Genomic DNA, 19652 nt, shown 5'->3' with positions numbered 1-19652 from the left:
CATTAATCGAACTGGACTCGCTTTTTTATCAATAGCTGCCATGATGCTCCTGTTTGGAGGCAGCAGCGATTGTGGCTAGCCTTTAAAACAAGCTGGAGTGAGCCTATTGAGCACCAGCATCATGCAGCCACATGGAACAGGGCACGAGTAAGTCCAGAAAACTGAACTGGCGACCCGCGGGTCACGGAACAGAATCTGATGGGGGTCGCAGCTGACATACCCTTGGGCGAGGTGTTTAGCCTGTATTGCTTCAGTAAATATCATAACTGCATAATCTGGTAATGTATAAAAATGAAAGCTGCAGAATACAAGGCAACCTCAGCGGGGGCATCTGCCAGGGCCTGGCGATGAATAATGTAGCAACGCTCTTCCAGGGTAGGGCACAGAGAAATAGGCACCACATTGCAAAAAGAAAAAAAAGAGTACCACCTCCTTGGAAGCAGATATTTGCTGGGCAAGTCAGTACTTTTTTTGAGCATGGAGGGTACCTGCAGCAGTTTGTTCCCACTGGCAGAGAGAGGACTGCACAGGGGAGAATGTGCTGGATTGCAGAGTTGCAGAAACCTGACCTGGGTACACAGGAGATGTAGGGCCCTGGAGCTGAACACAAAGGCGGTGCTGCTTCCTCCAATCAAAAGCACCACACTTCCTCCCAAAGCACAAGAACAGCACAGACTCCTCCAGCCGGAGGAGTTGGGGGGGAAGAAATACAATATAAGCACATACGGACTAGCAAGTATTGAATTTAAATAACTGAAAACATAGAGCTCAAAAAAGGCTTATATGAGGGAGCCAACCCTTGATGAGAATCTTGCAGATCACAGGACATGACCTTTTTATTCAGAGAAAACCGAATATTAAATAAAGATACCTCATAATCAAATGAAGAACCATATCATGAGAGCCTAGGCCTGAACGGAACATAACTTTATATGTTCCATTCTGCTGTTTTTAAGGGTAAGGTTAAGTAAGCCATCCTTCTGCCTGTGTGTCTTTCTCTCTGTCACACAGACAAATGAGCACAGACTTAAGCGATGCCGAATATCAAAGAGAGCTCTTATTGGAGCAATGGCAGCCCTGTGTATTCTAATGCAAACCACTCATTTTTCACTGACTCATCCACTTCTTTCTCATTCAGCACATCCACCCTGCTTACATGTGGGGGAGAAAACAAGAACGCAAGTCCTGCCAACTTCCTTCAAGCTCCTTTTATGTAAAAAAAAAAACCACATCCTCGGGATGTCAGGCCGCGTCTAAATAATTTTTTTTTCCCTTTCTTTTTTTTCGTTGTTTGCTTGGCGAATGAGAATTAAGCCGGCAACACAGATCGGTGTGTTTCATTAACATACAAATTACCCCTGTCGCCTCAGAGAGCGGTCGCAGCCCCTCCCCTACCCGGCAGTCCAGACGAGGCTCGGGTCCGCCGCAGGAGCGGAGGGGACGCGTCACCCCGAGCGCGCGTTGCTCGGGACGTGCGGTGCCCGCGCAGCCCGTGGGGGACGCCGAAGCGGGGCACAAGGTATAAATAAAACATGGGCCTGTTAACGAGGAGCTCCGGACCGGGCCCGTCTCAGCATAGATTAAAGCGCCAGCGGTTAGGGAATATTAATGCACCGCCAAGCCAGCGCCAACACAGACCTCCCTCCCGCCCCTGCCCGCCCCTTCTGACCGCCTTCCCACCACCATATCCCCCTGCGTTTCCCCCTGGGCCCGCCCCCCGAGTCTCACTCACTCATTCAATTGGATTGATGGGTTGGATGAGAGGACCGTTCAAATGCTTATTTTTTCCTCTGCAATATTTAAAAAAAGGAAAAAATCTATAGAATTTAACATTGAAGTAACTTGTGAGAGAAACCAGGATGAAGTCTCTTCCTCGTCTGGAGCATATGAGACAGGAAAGGCGGGGAACAAAAGCTCTGTAGAAAACAAGGAAAGCTGCAAGGAGAACTCTTCCTTTAAATGGTGAAGAACGTAAACTGGGTTAACTCATCATGAGAAACTCGGAGATGGAGTCACATTAGTCTTGTTTGGTTCTGATATGGAGACAGAAGTGTGGGGAGGCAGTGTGGCCTGAGTGGTAAGGAGCAGGGCTCGTAACCCAAAGGTTGGCATTGAGACTCCCGGGTATGGCACTGCTGCCGTACCTTTGAGCAAAATACCTTACTTCCTTCAGATCATATCCAGCTGTATGGCTGGATGGTATGTAAGTCAGGTTAGCACAAGTTAACTTGTGGTAGGGTTTGAATTATGTTATGCTCACATTCACTGGTCTGGGAGTGTTGTTAGAGTGGTCAGTTGTGACACTGTTGATCCATTCAACTCAAATGGATCCGCTTCTGTTCTTTTGTGCTGGAAGTCAGTCTGCTAAGAGCGTCTGCTAAATGAATGAATGTAATGTAATGAATAAGCTCTAAAAGTCACACTGATTAACACCATCAGCTAATATGCTTTTAATATGCCCATATCTAATGTAAATGTATGTATATATGTTGATTTTATTTCTTTTTGTACAGTATCTGTCCCAATAGAATATCAGCAAAGCTAGCTGGCAGGAGAAGCAAGTGGTTGACAGATGTGAGCTAGCTGCCAACCACCTGTGCTCGTCAGCTGGCTACATACAGTATAGTTTTGAAAATGTAAATTACAAACATTTTGTTGAGATGATAATTTATTAATGATAATGAAACTTTGTGAATATTATGAAAACCTTTCAGCTAAACAGTTAGCTGTGTTGTTCCTGTGTATTGGCTCTATATTTTCCTATATGTTCTAGCCCTTTAAGAAGACGTCCTGCGTGTGTTCCTGGAGGGGACAGAGGGGCACAGGTGGCAACATGAAGACAAGATGGTTGTACTGTGAAGCCAAATCTCTTTAAAATGCTTTAAAACACTTATTAACCAGTTCAATCTCAACTTTGTGAAAGATGGTGGAGCTCAGTCAAATGCACCAATCACAAGGTCCTGCCCAAGGATCTGAAAATACAAGGCCCTGCTTGGGGATCTGGAGCTGGTGAGTTTGTGATAGTTGTCACTTTCTGACAATGCCTTTCTGCTGCGGCTGATTTTGTTTTAATGGGTTTCATTTGAATTGTTGTTGGAAGTTTTCAGGGATGTCAGTTTTTAGGGTTGGACTTGGTCTTGGGACATTTACATTACATTGGATGGCCATCTCTGCTAGCTATGGTTGCAATACACATGGAGTGTAATTGTTCTCTGGCTGTCTCTTGGTAGTGCTTGATCATTGCACTTCCCCCCTGTTGCTCTGATTTTTCTGTATTCTCTGTATATTGTAGATTCTTCATTGATTGCTTTGTGTTCGTATCATATCGCTATCACTGCCCTGCTAACTCGTTGAGCTCTTTCTGATATAACTAATCTAAATGCACGAATCAGCAGGTGGATTTTGTTGTAATGATGTCATCTCTAGGTCTGCGGCGCTCCCTGTCCATATTCCTGTTCTATTGCAAGTATTGCAGCGCAGCCTCAGAGGGAAGAGAACAATGGCCAGAATTGATCCAGTCTTCATGGGGATATTCAGAACCGAGTCCCCATCTGTGCAGTGCAGCTCTCCTGAGAGAGAATTAGAGGGGCCCACAGATCTCTGGGCTCTGAGGGGGGGGAGCAGGTGGCAGAGGTGGAGGAGCACCTTTGTAGGTTAATACAAAACAGAAAAAAGGAAGAACGCGCAGACAAAATAACAAAGAGGAAAAAAGAATATTTCCAATTTCCTGGAAAAATACCACCGGCAAGAGAAAGAGGACTGGGTTTCAGCGGAGGCACAAGGAATACAGGTGGGAGAAATCTTTTCATGGCGCACAATTGTTCCGGTGATGAGGTGTGCAAGTTGAAGGAGGGGGGAGAGCGGGATGGTTCTTGCAGAAAGACATTCTGCCTTAGAAAAGTGTACTGATGAATTCAAAACTACTGTCCACCCTGGTCGTCACTCCCTTGGGAGATGCAGACGCAGTGCTTTCTTATTTGGGCCCTTTTGGTACAAACAGACCCTCTGGACACAACTATTGCTGTATAAAGTGGTGCTGTCACATGGTGTCAGTCACTGACGAACCAATCAATTGCATTTTGATCTCCATAGAAAAACAGTATTACTGGTTCAAATCAGTGAGTGAATGATGACCCCACCCATTTTTTGGTTCCTGAAGACTCTCCTTGAGGCAGTCACTCTCAGCAGTGCACCCACAGATCTCTCTGTAACTGCATTTGCTCTGTAATAAATTGTATTAGTATTGTGACTATGAAAGGTAATTATATCATATGTGCTTTAGAACAAAATGTTTGAAAAAGAAATCTGCTTTTACATCATATATATTACTGCAGACACATTCTACAGTCCCCCAGTCTGAACCTAGAGTTACTCTGTCTCTCTCAGACACCTTCCCCTGGTCTGGAAGAAGGCATGAACAGAATTTAAATGAAACAGTTGGACAGACCAATTCTGAAAGACTATGAAAGACCAATTTTGGGTAAAAGAGGTGAAATTAAAGGTGATGTAAATCCCAATATTTTTCTCTCTTTCTCTGTTTTTTTTTCCCCCTCGCCTCGCTCCAATGCCATCATATCATGCTGCCTCTGCCTTGCCATGGAGTCGGCTTCACTTACCATTAATCAGCTTCTCTACCCTGGGAGCACAGATTTTGACGAGAGCGAAGCTCTTCCTCGGTTGCGTGGAGTTCTCCGGCTCTGATGGGACTATTCTATTTAATTTAAATAGCAATATTCAGCCTTCTCTCTTTTTTTTCCTTGACTGTTCAAATAAGCGGTGCGAGTGTACCTTTGGGTTTAGGAATTTGGCATCATCTGCCGAACCTTGCCGGCTTTCATTTATCCGGAGGTGTCGGCATCGATGGCAGTGAGGTTTATCGCTCGTCTCCTCCGATTAAAGTTACCCCTCTCCTCTCTTCTCCGCGCGTGTGGTTCCCCTAATGTGCCCTTAATGAAACGTCCCGCTATATTGAAAATAAAGCCTGTTTACGCATTCCTAAATATAAAACAATGGCTCCCCGTGATCGATTCAAATGGGCCTGCCGCACGCAATTACGGCTGGCTGCTCGGGAGGTCCCGGCGTGGCCCTCCGAGCCAGGTATTCAAATGCAGCTGCCACATTAGCGCGCGGTTGGCCGCGGGAGCGACGCGGGGCCGGAGGCGGGAACGGCGAGCGCGTGGGGGCCCCCGCGTTCGGCTCGGCTGGTTCCCTTTCCCTGACTTCAATCAGTTTCCCTGCGAGAGGAATTTAATTTGCATCACACGCCTCGGCGGTCAGCTCTCCCGTTTTTCAAAGCACTTTTTTCTTTTTTTTTCTTCCCAGGGCCTTCACTCCCGCTGACAGGCAGATTTTGAGGTGCGGCGCTTTACAGAAGGAGTAACGCGAATGCGGTTGGCGTGTGCCCGGCTCGGCGCCATTTGGTTTCATCAGCGGATAAATGCACGATGTTTAATTCGCGCCCGTGATCGTTCCATTGCCCAATTAGGCTTGCGGAGGAGCCGACAGAGAAAGAGGGACTGGCTCAGGTACAGTATTCAATTTGTCTGCTGTAAAAAGCATAGGCGATCCTCTCTGCTTCACCGTCCCTCCTGGGTTCTGCTCTTCATGCTTCCAGAGCTGGGTATGGAAGGGCGGCATCTCCAGGGAACCCCAGTGGCGCCACCTAGTGTAAACAGACATGAAATGCTATTAAGCAGCAGGCTGGCGCCGCCTAAGTAGACTCAGCCGGATGCGAATCCGCGCCGGTGAGCCACCGCACCTCCGTGGCTTGCCAGGTCTGACGTTTCATAGCAGTCACAATATGCACCCCTTCACCTCGGGGCACATCTCCACCCCTGGAGAAAAGCATTAGGCAATTGGCTCATCCCGTGAACAAAGCCCCCACCTCCACCACAACTGCCCAGCTGTCAACCCCTCTCTGTCTCATATCTGCTTTCATCAAGAGCTCAGTTATTACGGAAATGCGAGCCACGTCGTACACCCCCATGCGGAACACAAGGCTGTTTTCCCATTACCAACCAGGGGTTAAAGATAAAAGCCAGCATTAGGCACCCACAGTACTTGGGTAGCGATTGGCAAACCATCCACGTGCCAGCTGTTTTATTGCATGTAGCAAGTGCTCTGATGCGTTTTCAACCAGTAATCTGTTGTTGTCACAGTGCTGTCTGGGTTTCTTCATGACTGGCATTTAATGTCGCATCATTCTCAGCTGCAGATCATTTTTCAAGTTGGGATGCATGGTCGTAACGGACATCAGCATGTGCCATATTTGCCAATTACTCATCGATCATTAACGTTATTATGAATTGATTGATACCACAGTATTAATGATTGCTGATGAATCATTGCGTAATGTAGAATTTGCAGTTAATTAACCATTTCTAATGAGTCATTTGTTATCCCTCCACTATTTGACATTCTGCAGTGCTGTTTGTGCAGCGGGGTACAGAGGAAGTGGAGCTGTGATGACACCAGTGGAGAGCTCCATGTGAGTCATTGTGACTGCAGTTCCATTGTGGTTAGCAGCAGGGGAAGGTTGAGATCCATGTCCACAGTGTTACTGCACACGTATGCTAAGTGCACTCATTGGCAGAGCCCCAGCCCCCCAGGGTGTCTTTTTGTTGTTTCTCGCAATCATTCCTTCACCTCCTCTCTCCCTGCATTCACCGGCACCCTTCTGGAGCCGCGGAAATGGAGCCTGATTGATTTATTCCGTTTTTGAAGCTGAGTCGTGAATGACGTCCCATTGGACAAGACAGTTTGCGCTGTGAGGGCATACAAAGTGTAGAGCTCAACCAAATCTTGAGCTTTGCCCACGTTGTGTGTGTGTGTGTGTGTGTGTGTCTGCGTGTGCCCATGAGTATGTGTGTGTGTGTGTGGCCGTGTGGGTGTGGTGTAAAATGTTTGAAGAAAAAGTTGGGAAAAAAAATTGTTTTATAGTACCAGTCAGATGTTTATATACATTTCTCTTTCTTTATTTTGACTATTTTCCACATTTTCCACTTTTTGTTGAGTATCTGACAGAATATGAGGTGCAGTCTCTTTAAAACCGGATAAAAAAAAAATGTCCATTCACTTGGCTGGTGAGACATGTCTATGAGATCATGTGAGCAGCGATGCATGGATGACCAGGTAGGATAATTACCCAGTTGTAGCTCCATTGTGGCTGTGCACTGACGGGGCTGGGGCCTTCCACTGTGCAACTCATTTGTTTGGTTAAGTGAAAAATATGCATAAATTAGAAATGCACCCATAAGTGATATTCAGATCCTGACAATCACAATAAGGCAGGCACGGGAGAGAAAAAGAAGTCTCTTCAACTGAACCCATTATATTTCAAAAAAAATACTGACACCATGCCTGAAATTTTAACTCAGCACAGGCCTCTGCTTAACTGATCCTTATGCTGGTGGACTTGCTGTGTACCTTAATACAATTATTCATATTCATATTCACACTTATTCACACTCATTTCCTGTGTCGGGGTTTTAAATGATTGCGCTATTCGTTTTCTGATCCATCTCTGAGTCTGGTGTACTCAAGGGTATTAGAAAATGAGGAATACCTGGAAAGCATTAGAGATTTAATTTGTCATCCACTTAATGACTCCAGCTTAGCACATTAAATCCCAAGGGAAGCTCAGAAGACTTCACAGGCCCCTCGTGAACTGGGCATGCTTGACTATGGTGTCAGATTTATGTCATATGTCGCGAGCGCAGAAAACATGCTCGTGAGCGTTAAAATTATATTATTTCACACACACAGATATTAACTGCCACTTGCACGATATCCTGTCGAAGTCCTCGCGCACAAATTCAACAACCAAGGACACAAAGCAGCCATCACACGCGGGAGAGTTTCTGCTTGGTGAGCGCTGAAGGGCATACACATTCTCACAGGTTAACTCTGCTCTCGAAGTTGAGTTCTGCTCATGCAAAGTTGAATTTTGCTCGCACAAAGTTGCGTTCTACTTATGTGAATCTTTTCTGCGCTGGCGACATATGACATAAATCTGACGCCATACTGGACCCAGGCCATCGGAGAGAGGTGTAGACAGAGGGGGAGAGAGCTGATTATGTGGCCATGGTTCTCCGTCATTAGCCTCCTGTGTGAATACCACACTAATATTAAACGCCCAGCGTGACTGGGAAGAGCTTTCAGGGCCGGCTCACACTCCATATCATTTCCGTTGTTGTTCATCTTCTCCCCGGTGCAAAGAGCCACACCGTCGTCTCATGCACTTCACAGCTTTAAACCGAGCACCTGATCACCCTCTCCACTCCTTTACCCGCCCACCCCTTTTTCACAGTATCTCTCCTTTCCTCTGCCTCTGCCTGTCTGTTTCATTATGCCTGTTGAATATATCGCCACCAATTGTGCCAAAGGAGTTTCTTTGCTATAATATGAAAATCTGACCTCATCCGGCAGAGGTCAGTGGCAATAAACAGCTGACACGGGAGTGGACCGGCCGAGCTTGAAATTTTAATCTTCTCCCCCCCACCTCCTCTGGCGTCTGGAGGATGTGAGGTCAGCTTTTTCTCCCCTCCCATTTCTCTTCCCTCAGCAGGTGAGGTAGGGGACGGGGGCAAGCCCTCCGCCTGCTCCCTCTCCAAACAGCGGATTTATTGATATTGACCTTTCGCTAAAATTAAGCATGTGGATCCCCGGGCAGGCGGAGCAAAGTTTAAACCAATTAGAGGTGCGCTTCGCCAATCAATTAGAAGTGAGCAGAGCTGTCCTGCCAGAGGGGGCTCACGAAATTAAAACCTCCTGCGTTGTATTAAAAGGCTCCTCTCAGGGCAAATGCCACCTAAATGATATGATTAAGACCATCATTTTAAAAAAGGCATACTGATGACCATTAGAATGAGCTTAAAGTGCTCATGGTAATAAACATAATATCAGTCTCCATTTTGGTGTGCGTAGCATATAATGTGGTTTTATGGATGTTTCACAGTTTGTTATGAGCTCTTCCCCATGGTTATTGAAATGTAACAGATATCTAATTACATTGTCCCCCTCCACTAATTTTATGTTGTTTGTAATGCACATCTCTCTGTGGTGCTCCTTAATAATGTAAGAAAATATCAGTTGGACAGAAATATTTCAGACGTGTTTCCTGAAATTTTGGGAAAACAGCCAACAGTGTGTGGTGCCCCAGCCCTGTTGAAAATTTGATTTCATTTCATTTTGAATGTAATTTTTTCGCATTGTCCCTTTCCACCATTTTAAGAGAGCTGGACGGGAGCCTAGCATCCACTTTTCTTGTGTAATGTTGTTCCAGTTTTAACTATAATCTAACCTTCTTGACAGAAGTGGAGCACGCAGTCCCCCATGTCTTGGGCAGGGGTGTATTTTTTTCCCTCCCCCGCCAGGCGACTGGCGCCCTGCGCCCTTCATGGTGGTTAGCTCTCTCGCATCGATCCACCTTGTTTTAAGTGCATTACACTGTTGTGTTCTAAAGCCATCCCTCTGAGCCCTAATCCGATTAGTGTTCATTTGGGTTCCAAATGGGTTCGGCAGACGCAGGTGCGAGGAATACATTTGCAGACAGGGAACAGACGGCAGAGGTGAGCGGCAGTTATGTGAATTTGGAGCCCTCGATGGGCGTGTCTGTTTACAGGCGGCGGACAGATAGGACAGATCACTTCCTCCTCCAGCCGGTAGGGCAGCTCACTTCCTGCTCCAGCTGGAACTCGAGGGGTCAGGGTGACCTCCGACCTTACCGAAACTCGGCAGAGCATCACGTGACGAGGGGCACAGATGGGTAAGCAGGCCGCTTCCAGGTGAGAGCATAAATAAAACATGAGCAATCATTTTCCGGATTCTGAGGCCCAGACTGTGCCACAAGCCTGCTCTCCCTCTGCAAAAACAAAAGGGCAAAAAAATAAAGGGTAGAGGATGAACTGAAACAAAGTGGCGCTTGGAAGTGGGCCTCGATAGATATACTGACCTGGTTACCCGCTGCACACTGACGCTCCACAGTGTCGGTGACAAGCCCAACTCGTCATGGTGCCACCGCCGCCACCGGACCCGTGGACAGGGGCTCGGTCCATGGGCGCCCCCATGGGTGGGTGACGGCGCACACGCCTCTCGTCGGCTGTCATCAGAGTGACACGGCTTTACTGATTTATGTACATATTTTTTGACCCGCTTGCATTTATTCATGATTTATCCATTTGTCCACAGCTGACTGGTCCTGTGGCCCATAGACTCCATTACAACTATAAGTTCCTCTGATGTTTTTCTTTAATGCTGTTCTTCATACTTATATTAGCTTAAGGTTAAAGAGAATTGAAACATGGAGTATAAGTGAATGAATATAAATTGTTATTAATGATATTTTTAGGTAAATTATTTATTTGCCTTACTGTAAATATAGAATAACCATATGTGCAATGGAATATTCAGCAATTCTGTAAAGTCATTCAGGTGGAATGTTGATTAAGACAAAGCTCATTTGAGTTAAATTGAGTCATGAGGCATAAACTGACATATGAACATACAGTACACTGCTCAGTATTTTTCATCTCAAGTTTTTTGTGCACCATTAAATTACCTCAGAAAGTTTAAAATGAGAAGAAAGAGACTAAGGAGCAAGTTTGTTTCATCAACAGCACACAGCATACAAGGTAGAGATCAAAGGCCCTGCATAAAGCAGACAAATTCATCCTCAGAAGTTTATTTTTCCTTTTTCTTTTCTTTTTGTGTACGTCTGCAGACATCCTTCAAAGACAAAAAATGTGCATCTCTTCCAGGTGCACTGAAAGGCAACCTCTGAAACTCTTTTACCAATGATCAAGCGTGGCTGCTCTTCCGCAGTGTATGTGCAGTTTACCTTAATAAAGATATCTGCGTAAGATATTGGCATGCCGTTAGCCTACATATTGAAATGATTGGGTCCCTCTGTGCCTGGGCTAACTGCATGGTCTGTGCAGTGAATTCCTGGTCTCTTATAGACTGATCTTATGCCAGCTCACCTTGTGGACAAAGTCACCTTCCAGCATGAAAACTCGATGTGTGGGCAATAACACAAAACACAAAATTGCTCCCCATGCATTCATACTCTGAATACATCAAATCAACTCACCCTGAAAAGATCAAATTGTCTTGAATCTATTCATTCATCCAATCTGTCATTTATTTCAATCCATACTGGCACTTGGTTTTCCCTGAGCTCACTGAGTTGTGTTAGGTACTGTAAACTCGGATGACTTGTCTTACGAATGATCCCTGTGTTTTATATACGTATGTTTAGCATCACGGATGTCAGTGAAATTGAGTTTCTTATTCCCAATTTGTGACAGTGATGGACGTCCTGCATAGCAACAACTAGATCTGAGGGTTAAATCCAGGAAGCGTTATTTTGTAATCTGTCATATATATGTGATGTATGATTCTAGGCTGTAGAGTATATTTTGCATGTCATTTTTAGACCTTGTATAAATCTGCCATGAATTGTGTTTGCTTCTCTTGGGAGTTTGAGAAACATCTTAGCTCTTGTATCTAATTGCTACCTCACCTACCCCCAGAGACAGATCTCAGAGTGAAATGAAAGTAAAAAGAGTATTGAGAAGACCCAATGCCAAACGACTCTACTGAGGGAGAGTCAATAGTATGGCATTCTTCACCCAGAGGAGAGAAACTAGCACCGTAATGGAGAAAGTGAAGCCAAGCTGAACCATAATTGAATGACTTTGTCCACTAAAGGGCAGACCCCAGTCTGACAGCCCTCTTTGTCTGATCACACCCACCCTGGAACCCAGGGAGCTCCGACTGACTCCAGATCAGCATTTTCTAAAGACGGGGAGCAGGTGCTGGTGATTGATTACCTAAATTTACACTGCTTGATTTTGGGGTCCAAAGGTCACTCAGGTGCTGTTCCCTGTGGTCTCGTGTGCGCTGAAAACCCATCAGACTTTAAAGGAGCACTCCATCAAAACATGTCTGTCTTTGGCGCAGCGTCCGACTTATAAAACAACCTCTCTAATCTCTGTCCCATCTTGTGTTGTAAATCAAATCCGGCTCCCTGGAAACAAACATTTTGACCGTGAAGGCAGAGATGGCGTTGTCTCCGTCACCTCCACATCTAGATCAAAATGTGGCTCTCAGCTAGTCTCTCAATTTCATTGAGCATTCTACAGCGGGAGGTGCCTGATCTCAAAGATTTGCTTTGTCAAGCAAGCGATCATTTCTCAACGAGAAGCAGTCCTATTTTGTGAAAACTCCCCTTTGACTAGCCGGGGGAAGCTAAGGAATGAGCAGTACTTTCCTTTTCGTGCGATTTAGAGTTACCATTGTGTGTTAGTGCACTGCAGTCTCCAGTGCCGTCCCGGGGGAAGACAAAAGATGGAGTGCACCATCTCCAACCTACTTCTACATTCATAGCTTACTTCCTTCAGGGGTATCACTATCACTTTGCAACCTATAGGATAGGACTTATATTACGTTATTGTTAAGACAAAATATGTTGGTGCAGATGGAACATTCTTCCTATATGTGCACTGCTTCAGTTCCTCTAAGAGGAGAATGCTTGTGCGTCTTAGAAGAGAAGGAATACATTTCTTTCATTGTTACTGTTTGAACAGTTGGATATATTTAGAGAAGTGGTCTGGGTTTATATAGTTGTCACAATAGCAGTTCTCCATACAGGATTTAAACATATAACTTTCTGGTAATAACTTCCTGCCTGCAGGTCTAAGTCCTTAATGGCTGTGCCAGCAATTATAGACCTGTCATGAATCTACAAAATAAGTCATTCTTAACACCTTTCTGTGTCTGCATAATACAAACATATTAACCACCTGTAGGCATGAGTTCATCTCAAAAATATATGGCCATTCTCTGACTCCATGAACATAAACAGGGTTAAATGATGTCATCACAACAGTTATTCACTCTACTGACAGTCATCACCAAAGCAAAGAATTCCTAAAATAATGTGGCTTTGCATAGACACTGCGGGGGACTTTACAGACACCCTCTCCAGACTGTTTTTTTTTTTCAGTACAATTTGTTCCCTGGTTTTATTATTAATGGTGAGTTGCTCTGTCCCTGAGACAGCAGGATTAACTTGTCTGCAATGAACCTTGCAACGCAGTCAACAGCAGGGTCCTGTACACATCAATCCATCTCCAGGATCTGCCATTAAAAAGCCATCAATCCAAGGTGAGGAGGAAGGTAATACAGGATGTCCTGGTAATTGATGGGTGAGGAGAAGGCACACAGAGATCCGTGCAGCGACACCAACCTGAAGCATCTGGCCCTCTAAGTGTGGCCTTCCTCATCTTGAAGCTCATTGGTTGTTGGTTGTAGATGTCCATGTCTGTACAGAAAGTTCTGGGAGAAACCTGGCTCCTTAATGTGTACGTGCCTGTGAATATTAAGAGAAGCACAGAAAGCCTCAGAGGAACTAAATCTGAAGCAGAGCGTAGACTTCAAATGCCATTACATAGCCTGTGGCATGACAGTGACATAACAGTGATTATAGTGATATATATTTAAGGCACAAATTAATGAATATTGATTTTTTTTTTCCATCAAAAGGTAGTTTGTTGGAATGAATGTCAATCACTAATGTTCAAAGCAATAAGCAAGTAAACCCAAGCTGGTAACTATGGATCTCTAGATTTTATCCATCTTAACATTTTACATTTAGAAATCAAACAGATAAACTAATAACTGTCTACAGCTGCTGAGCAATGCATCCATGATGCTATGTATGCAGAGCTGTAATTGCTCTTGCAGTTCAAAACTGAACAGCCCACTTTACCAAAAGACCCTTTCCTTGACTGGCGCCTTGGCCTAACACAGAAATTGGCTGCTTGAGTCTGTTATTTTTTGTCGTTAATTAGATGGGTTTTTGACTGCTCATGCTGTTTAGCATTTTGCACACTTTTAGGTTTTATTTTTTCGCCCAACACCAGTGGAGACTGTACTCGCTCCCCGGGGTCTTGTCTTCTGTTCCTTTCCCCGGCTGTAATTCTCTCCCTTTTCTTCACATCCCATCTGCACTCCGGTTCATCTGCTCTTCCAGGGGAGAATGGGGAATGAATCTTCCTCTCTCTACTGCTGATATCCCACAGATAACTCCCTGCCGGATCAAGGGCTTTAATGTACCAGAGAGCAAACTGGCGTGTATTAACTTCATGCTTAAAGTGGCACGGAAAGGCGAAACACGTACCACAGAGGAAAAAGTATGAATGTATGAATGTATCAAATGTTTAAATAAAAAACTTTCTCAAGGAGGCGTTCTGCAGGTGTAAGGGCATGCTCTCTGCAGGTATGCATATGAGTGTGGCTGTGTGCACGCAGTGATCGTCGAGCTTCCCCCAAAACAAATCAACAAAATGGAGTTCCAAACTCTAAAAGGGTGCACGCTAAATGTATAATGCCTGTGCTTACAGCACCATGTAATGCTGTAAAATGAACGTGATTAGATTGCACCAGGTTATTAAGAGAAAATACAGTAATATACAGCAGTTTCATTTTTTTTTTTCTAAATTTCATTACAAACCAGGGTAATGCATTAAGATAAGCTTGTTTTTCATGGTTCGTGATTGAAGTCCTGCTCATTATAACTTGCGGTGAATGGAACCATCCATACTTGTCAGCCTTTCAGTTTTCCTTTCGGGGTTTTGAACACAGCCACATCAGACACTCAGGAGAAATTATGAAAGAACCACATATGCTTTGTAAGGAAAATAAAAACACTGTGGTCCACTGTAATAAAGTCTGCTCTGAGGCCCTTCCATTATAAACAAAAGATTGTCACAAAGGAAAAAAGAGCACATGGTGTAAATTGGCATGTAATAGTACTGCAATGCTTCACTGATCTGAGAGGTGAAAGCAATTTGCTCAATTAGCTCATTTTCATATGCTGCAATGAGACCCGACTCTTAATCAGACACCTGATTTGGTTATAGAAAATACCTTGTGCCGAAAGGGTTCCCCCAGGAGCAGTAACTCGCTCACCTTGTAAACGGGTGCCTGTAACACAGAAAGGTTAGGGATGAAGGGCATTATGCCATAGTGTAGTGGAGGGTTTATGTACTGCTTGCTCTTTACCAATGAGCTACAAAAAAATGAACCGAATTACACTAAATAATGAATTAAAGATGGTGGAATCAGAGCCTTTGTCTCTATGGCTTCATCTTGCATAGTTTCCTTTTTTCATTTTCCTTTTCCTTTTCAGACATGATTTGTCTAGTTTGAATGCGTAGTTTCCTGCTGAGAAGTGCTTATCTTTTTCCTCCTTTTTGTCTTTGCTCACAAGTATTAATGCCAGAGAGCCAATTAGGCAGCAAAACTGGATTCCTGAGTTTTGAACCATTTTCAAGCAATTCTGCTTGATCTTTGCTCTTGAAGCTGTGCAGATTGTTTTTTTGGTGTGCTTGGTTTTGTAGTCCCCTCCACCCCACCCCTGTGCATCTTATCCAGGGGTGCTACTGACTGATGTGGTCATGAACCGTGCATCCTCTGCCATAAACTCAGTCACAATGAAATACAGCACCAATGGTCCATAAGATGATATTCAGTGGCACTTCTATAACCAATCATGAACTCACTGAGATCTCCTGTCTTTAAGATTGGACTCTCCTGATTCACCAAGCCTCAGTCCAAACAGTGTTATTATTATTTTTATTATTAGAGACCTTTCTCCCTTTCCTCATTTGGATCCCTTCAGGGTAGTCTGTGTTTGCTTTCTTATTTGCACTGGAAAGGTATAATTAAAAAATAGTGTATTTCCTTAATTTAGAGGAGAAAAGAACATATTAGAAAATAATCTATTTGATTAATGAGTGGAAGCCTGTCTGATGTCTCTCGCTGGACGCCTGGCCGTGGTCGTCTAATGAACTTGCGAGGAAAGTAAATGGAAACAGTGAGGTTGCGCCTCGTCACTCATATCTGGTCCTTGCTAATTACTTGCCTTCCTCGGTGGGAGACCTGGAGCTCGTTAATCCTGCAGGTGATTTAGGCGCATTTAATGTGCTGTTTCAGACACAACCATAGTTTCATACTTTTCTGCAGACATGCAGAAGCAGCAAGGCCTGCCATTAGAAAATGGAGAGGGAGCATCATTTTAGGAAGCTGCGCCCATGCGCTTGCCAGCTATTATCCCTGAGAGCCTTGCCCCTAATTAACAGCAGATATGGCTGACATCATCGATCTCACTGCTGCCCTGCCTGGATATTCTCAGTGTCTAATTTCGTCACCCTTTCTTCCGCGCTCGCAACAGCAAAGCCCATGGTAAACACGGACTATTTTTAGGGCGGCTCATGTTCTTATGCCATCAAATAATATTGCGTTTGATCTGAGTCACATTGCGACAAGGTCCTCGTTCAGCCCTTTGCCAAAAGCGCTGCTTCACAGGACAGCCCGGCCGGCACAGTGTGCCAACAGGAAAGAGGGATTTAGTGGATCATGGTGATTATCCTGTCAAAAAGTGGTGAGAAGTTTGAAGCTCTATAAGAAACACAATGTAAGAGTTTAAACAGCGCAAAGACCCTTCACCCCCACTTTTATGAGCAACAAACAGTGCACACATAAGCTGCACAGCTAGTTTCAGTGCAAAGTAACAATGCTCTGACCAGTTGCTTGTAGCAGGCAAGAGTCACTGAATTATTTATCCTCTGGCCTCATTTGGGACTTGTAAGTAATGCTTTGTGAGAACGGACAGAAAACCAACAGCAATATCTAGCTTAAAGAACAAAAAAATACTGTGTTAACCAGATTGTCTGAATGCACTGGGGTAAATGGATGTTTGTTTGATGTTATGAAGCATGGTCTCTAGGCAGACGTCAGAGAGACATGTTATGTTATGTTGTCATTTTGTTGGTTTTATAATTTTCTGTTTTCCCTTTTCCCCTTTTTTTCCACGCTGGCAGCAGTCCTTGCAGCTAAAAGAGAAACCTTGCTCTGATTCACTGGAGTTCCCTGTCCTGTTCCTTGATTACATTCAAGCTTCAGCATCGGAAGCTTTGGGGAAAGAGCCGAGCAGCAGCCAAGTCTGCTGTCCACTACAACTCCCCCACCCCCCACTCACCTGGGCTTCCGTCTACCTGTGCAGCTGGTGCTTATTGCACACAAGGGCCAGGGAAACACACATACCACAGAATTTTAATGTGCTCCCAAGACACAGGCTCAGGGTCTGGCAGGCTACCTGCACCAGCCATCGAGCTGCATGTAATTTCAGCTGTGTTTACCATGACAAGTGGGCAGACGCTGCAGTTATAGCCGACGTGCTACACATAGCTGTTCCTTTCCTCAGTTTTCTCACAGGACAAGGTACAGATTGTAGGCCAGTCCATCTGCTTCACAATATTCACTTTCTGGGAATACATTCAGGCTTTATTATTTTTTTCACGTTTTGCAATAAATAATAATACAGCCTTTTCAGCAGTTTTTTTTCAGGCTTTGTAAGAGCGTGCATGTCTGTATGTGTGCACATAAGCATGTGAATGTGTGGATCATGAGCATTCAGCTCAAACTCTGGACACTGACATTCAAGGGGGAAGTTTCCAGGGCAGATTGACAGATCAATGAGTGGGGGTTTGAGGCACTTGGCCTGTGTGCAGAGCCATTGTGAGGGCATCCGGCCTGTGAGGCGCTGAATGGATGCAGGTGTTAAAACAAGCCGAGGTGTTCACGTAGAAGCATCTGCTCCTCTCCTATTTTGCTGCAGACTCCTCAGAGAGGGCACTTTAATGATACTGTCCACACATCATTTACACAGATCTCCACGGGCCTGCAGGTCCTGAATGTGATTAGGGCAAATACGGCCTTCTGTAAAATTTGTTATCTATAAAATTAGTCCTGAAAATGAGACACTGTGGTGCCCTGAAGTGGTTTTCTTGTGCTGGATGAAATAAAACCAGGATTTATGCCTACCTTGTTATGAAAATTTTATATTGTGTGTACTGTTTTCCATTTATTATGCATCTGTTACACATTTATATGAACATGTTACACTGTGTATAGTAGATGGGTTTATTATACATCTGTTACTCTTTTATTCAATATTAATAGTGCCAAGAATCGGTTCTGCTGAGATATAGGAATGAATCATGTTGACTCATTGTCCAACTGCAGTTGGTAACATTTTCTGTTAAGGTCCCATGACCTATTCACACATGAATAAAATATTATCAGCATTCACTGTAGTGCCTGTCCTAAAGTAGATATCGCTAGCTGCCTTAACCACTGAACTCAAACTTGCATGAACTAGGACTATTGGCCTGCCATCTTTTTCCATGGTTTCTTTCAGGGCTTAAGGCACAAGTGAAGCTAAGTCAGGGCTTTAAGCCTTACTCATAACCCCGCTCATTCCCCTGAGCTAGTATGGGTAAACAGGACTAAGGGCAGGGTCATCAAACTATGTAATACTATGCTGTCACCATTTATGAAGAGATTTCAGGAAGCATAGTCACTAGCCAGTAGGGAGCAAGGTAGTCAGCAAAGCTGTGAGAAGTTGCACATACTGAAAATAAAGAAGCAAAAATGAACCAGGAGCTAAAGTCTGATTTGCTTTATAAATATGAGGGCAACAAAGTGGCTTGTTCAGATTGACAGATAAGAGCAGTATGTCTGTTCTGAACTGTCAGACAGCTCACAAACCTTGCTGATTATATTCCCAGGTCAGCAAAAATTCACTTTATTATGACAATTTTGCATTTACTAACATGTCTTTTGTTTTGAAAGTGGGTGACAAGAGATGGTGGGTCACATTAACACTGACAACAGTATAAATGCTGCTTTTCTTTGATGTAAGCGTTATTACTAGCAAGTATAACAACCACTTGCAACCACACAAATGCACACAGACACACACACACACACAGAGACACCAGGGAGGTGTAATTGATAATGCTCAGTTAGAAGATGTACATTAACATTGTAAGTTGAGTGTATGGTGGATGAATAGTTCAAAATGATATGCATACATTATTGATGAGAAACAGACCCACTGGCAATGATATGTGACCAAACCACAGATGCCTGGGTAGATAAGAATCACCACAACAGTGGTCATGATGACTGCAGCCAGTGACCAATGAATGTGGGCCCTTAGTAGGCCTTTGGTCCAATAGGCACACAGTCCTAGCGTGGCGGATCTTCCCTCAGGGAGAAAAACCATTACTATTTGGAGAAGATTAGGGTTTGTCGTTTTCCTGATTCTTATTTCATTTGACAGTTTCATTTGACATTTGACTAGTAACCACATTGATTCTAGAAACAACATTAATTTTTTTGTTTTGTTTTTAATTTATGGATGAATTGTGATAAAACATATCCAAGCAACCAGCACGGTGTTGCCAGGAGCCATTCAATTAACACAGCTGAAGTAATGCACAGTGCATTTTGTGTTGTGTTGTTTTTGTGAGGTTTGATCATTTCTAAATATTTACAGAATATCAGCAGATTGCCGAGCCAGATTTGTGTGACTTCCTGGCGCTGCTACAGCGGGGAGAATATACCGAGCGGTTCAGTCTCGGGTGGTGGCATTGAAACAGTGCAATCTGCAGTGCCCCAGGTAAGATGGTGTACCAGAGCTTTCGCGCTTCCTCACAACAGGATGCAATCCAGCGTAACTGGGGAGCAACAAAAACCTTAGCACGGCAGAATTGGGGAGCTGGAGGGAGGTGGGAGGGAGT

Source organism: Megalops cyprinoides, chromosome 13 (genome assembly GCF_013368585.1).
Source record: "Megalops cyprinoides isolate fMegCyp1 chromosome 13, fMegCyp1.pri, whole genome shotgun sequence".
Classification (NCBI taxonomy): Eukaryota; Metazoa; Chordata; class Actinopteri; order Elopiformes; family Megalopidae; genus Megalops; species Megalops cyprinoides.
The sequence above is the reverse complement of the archived record's forward strand: the minus strand, read 5'-3'. Positions refer to the sequence as shown.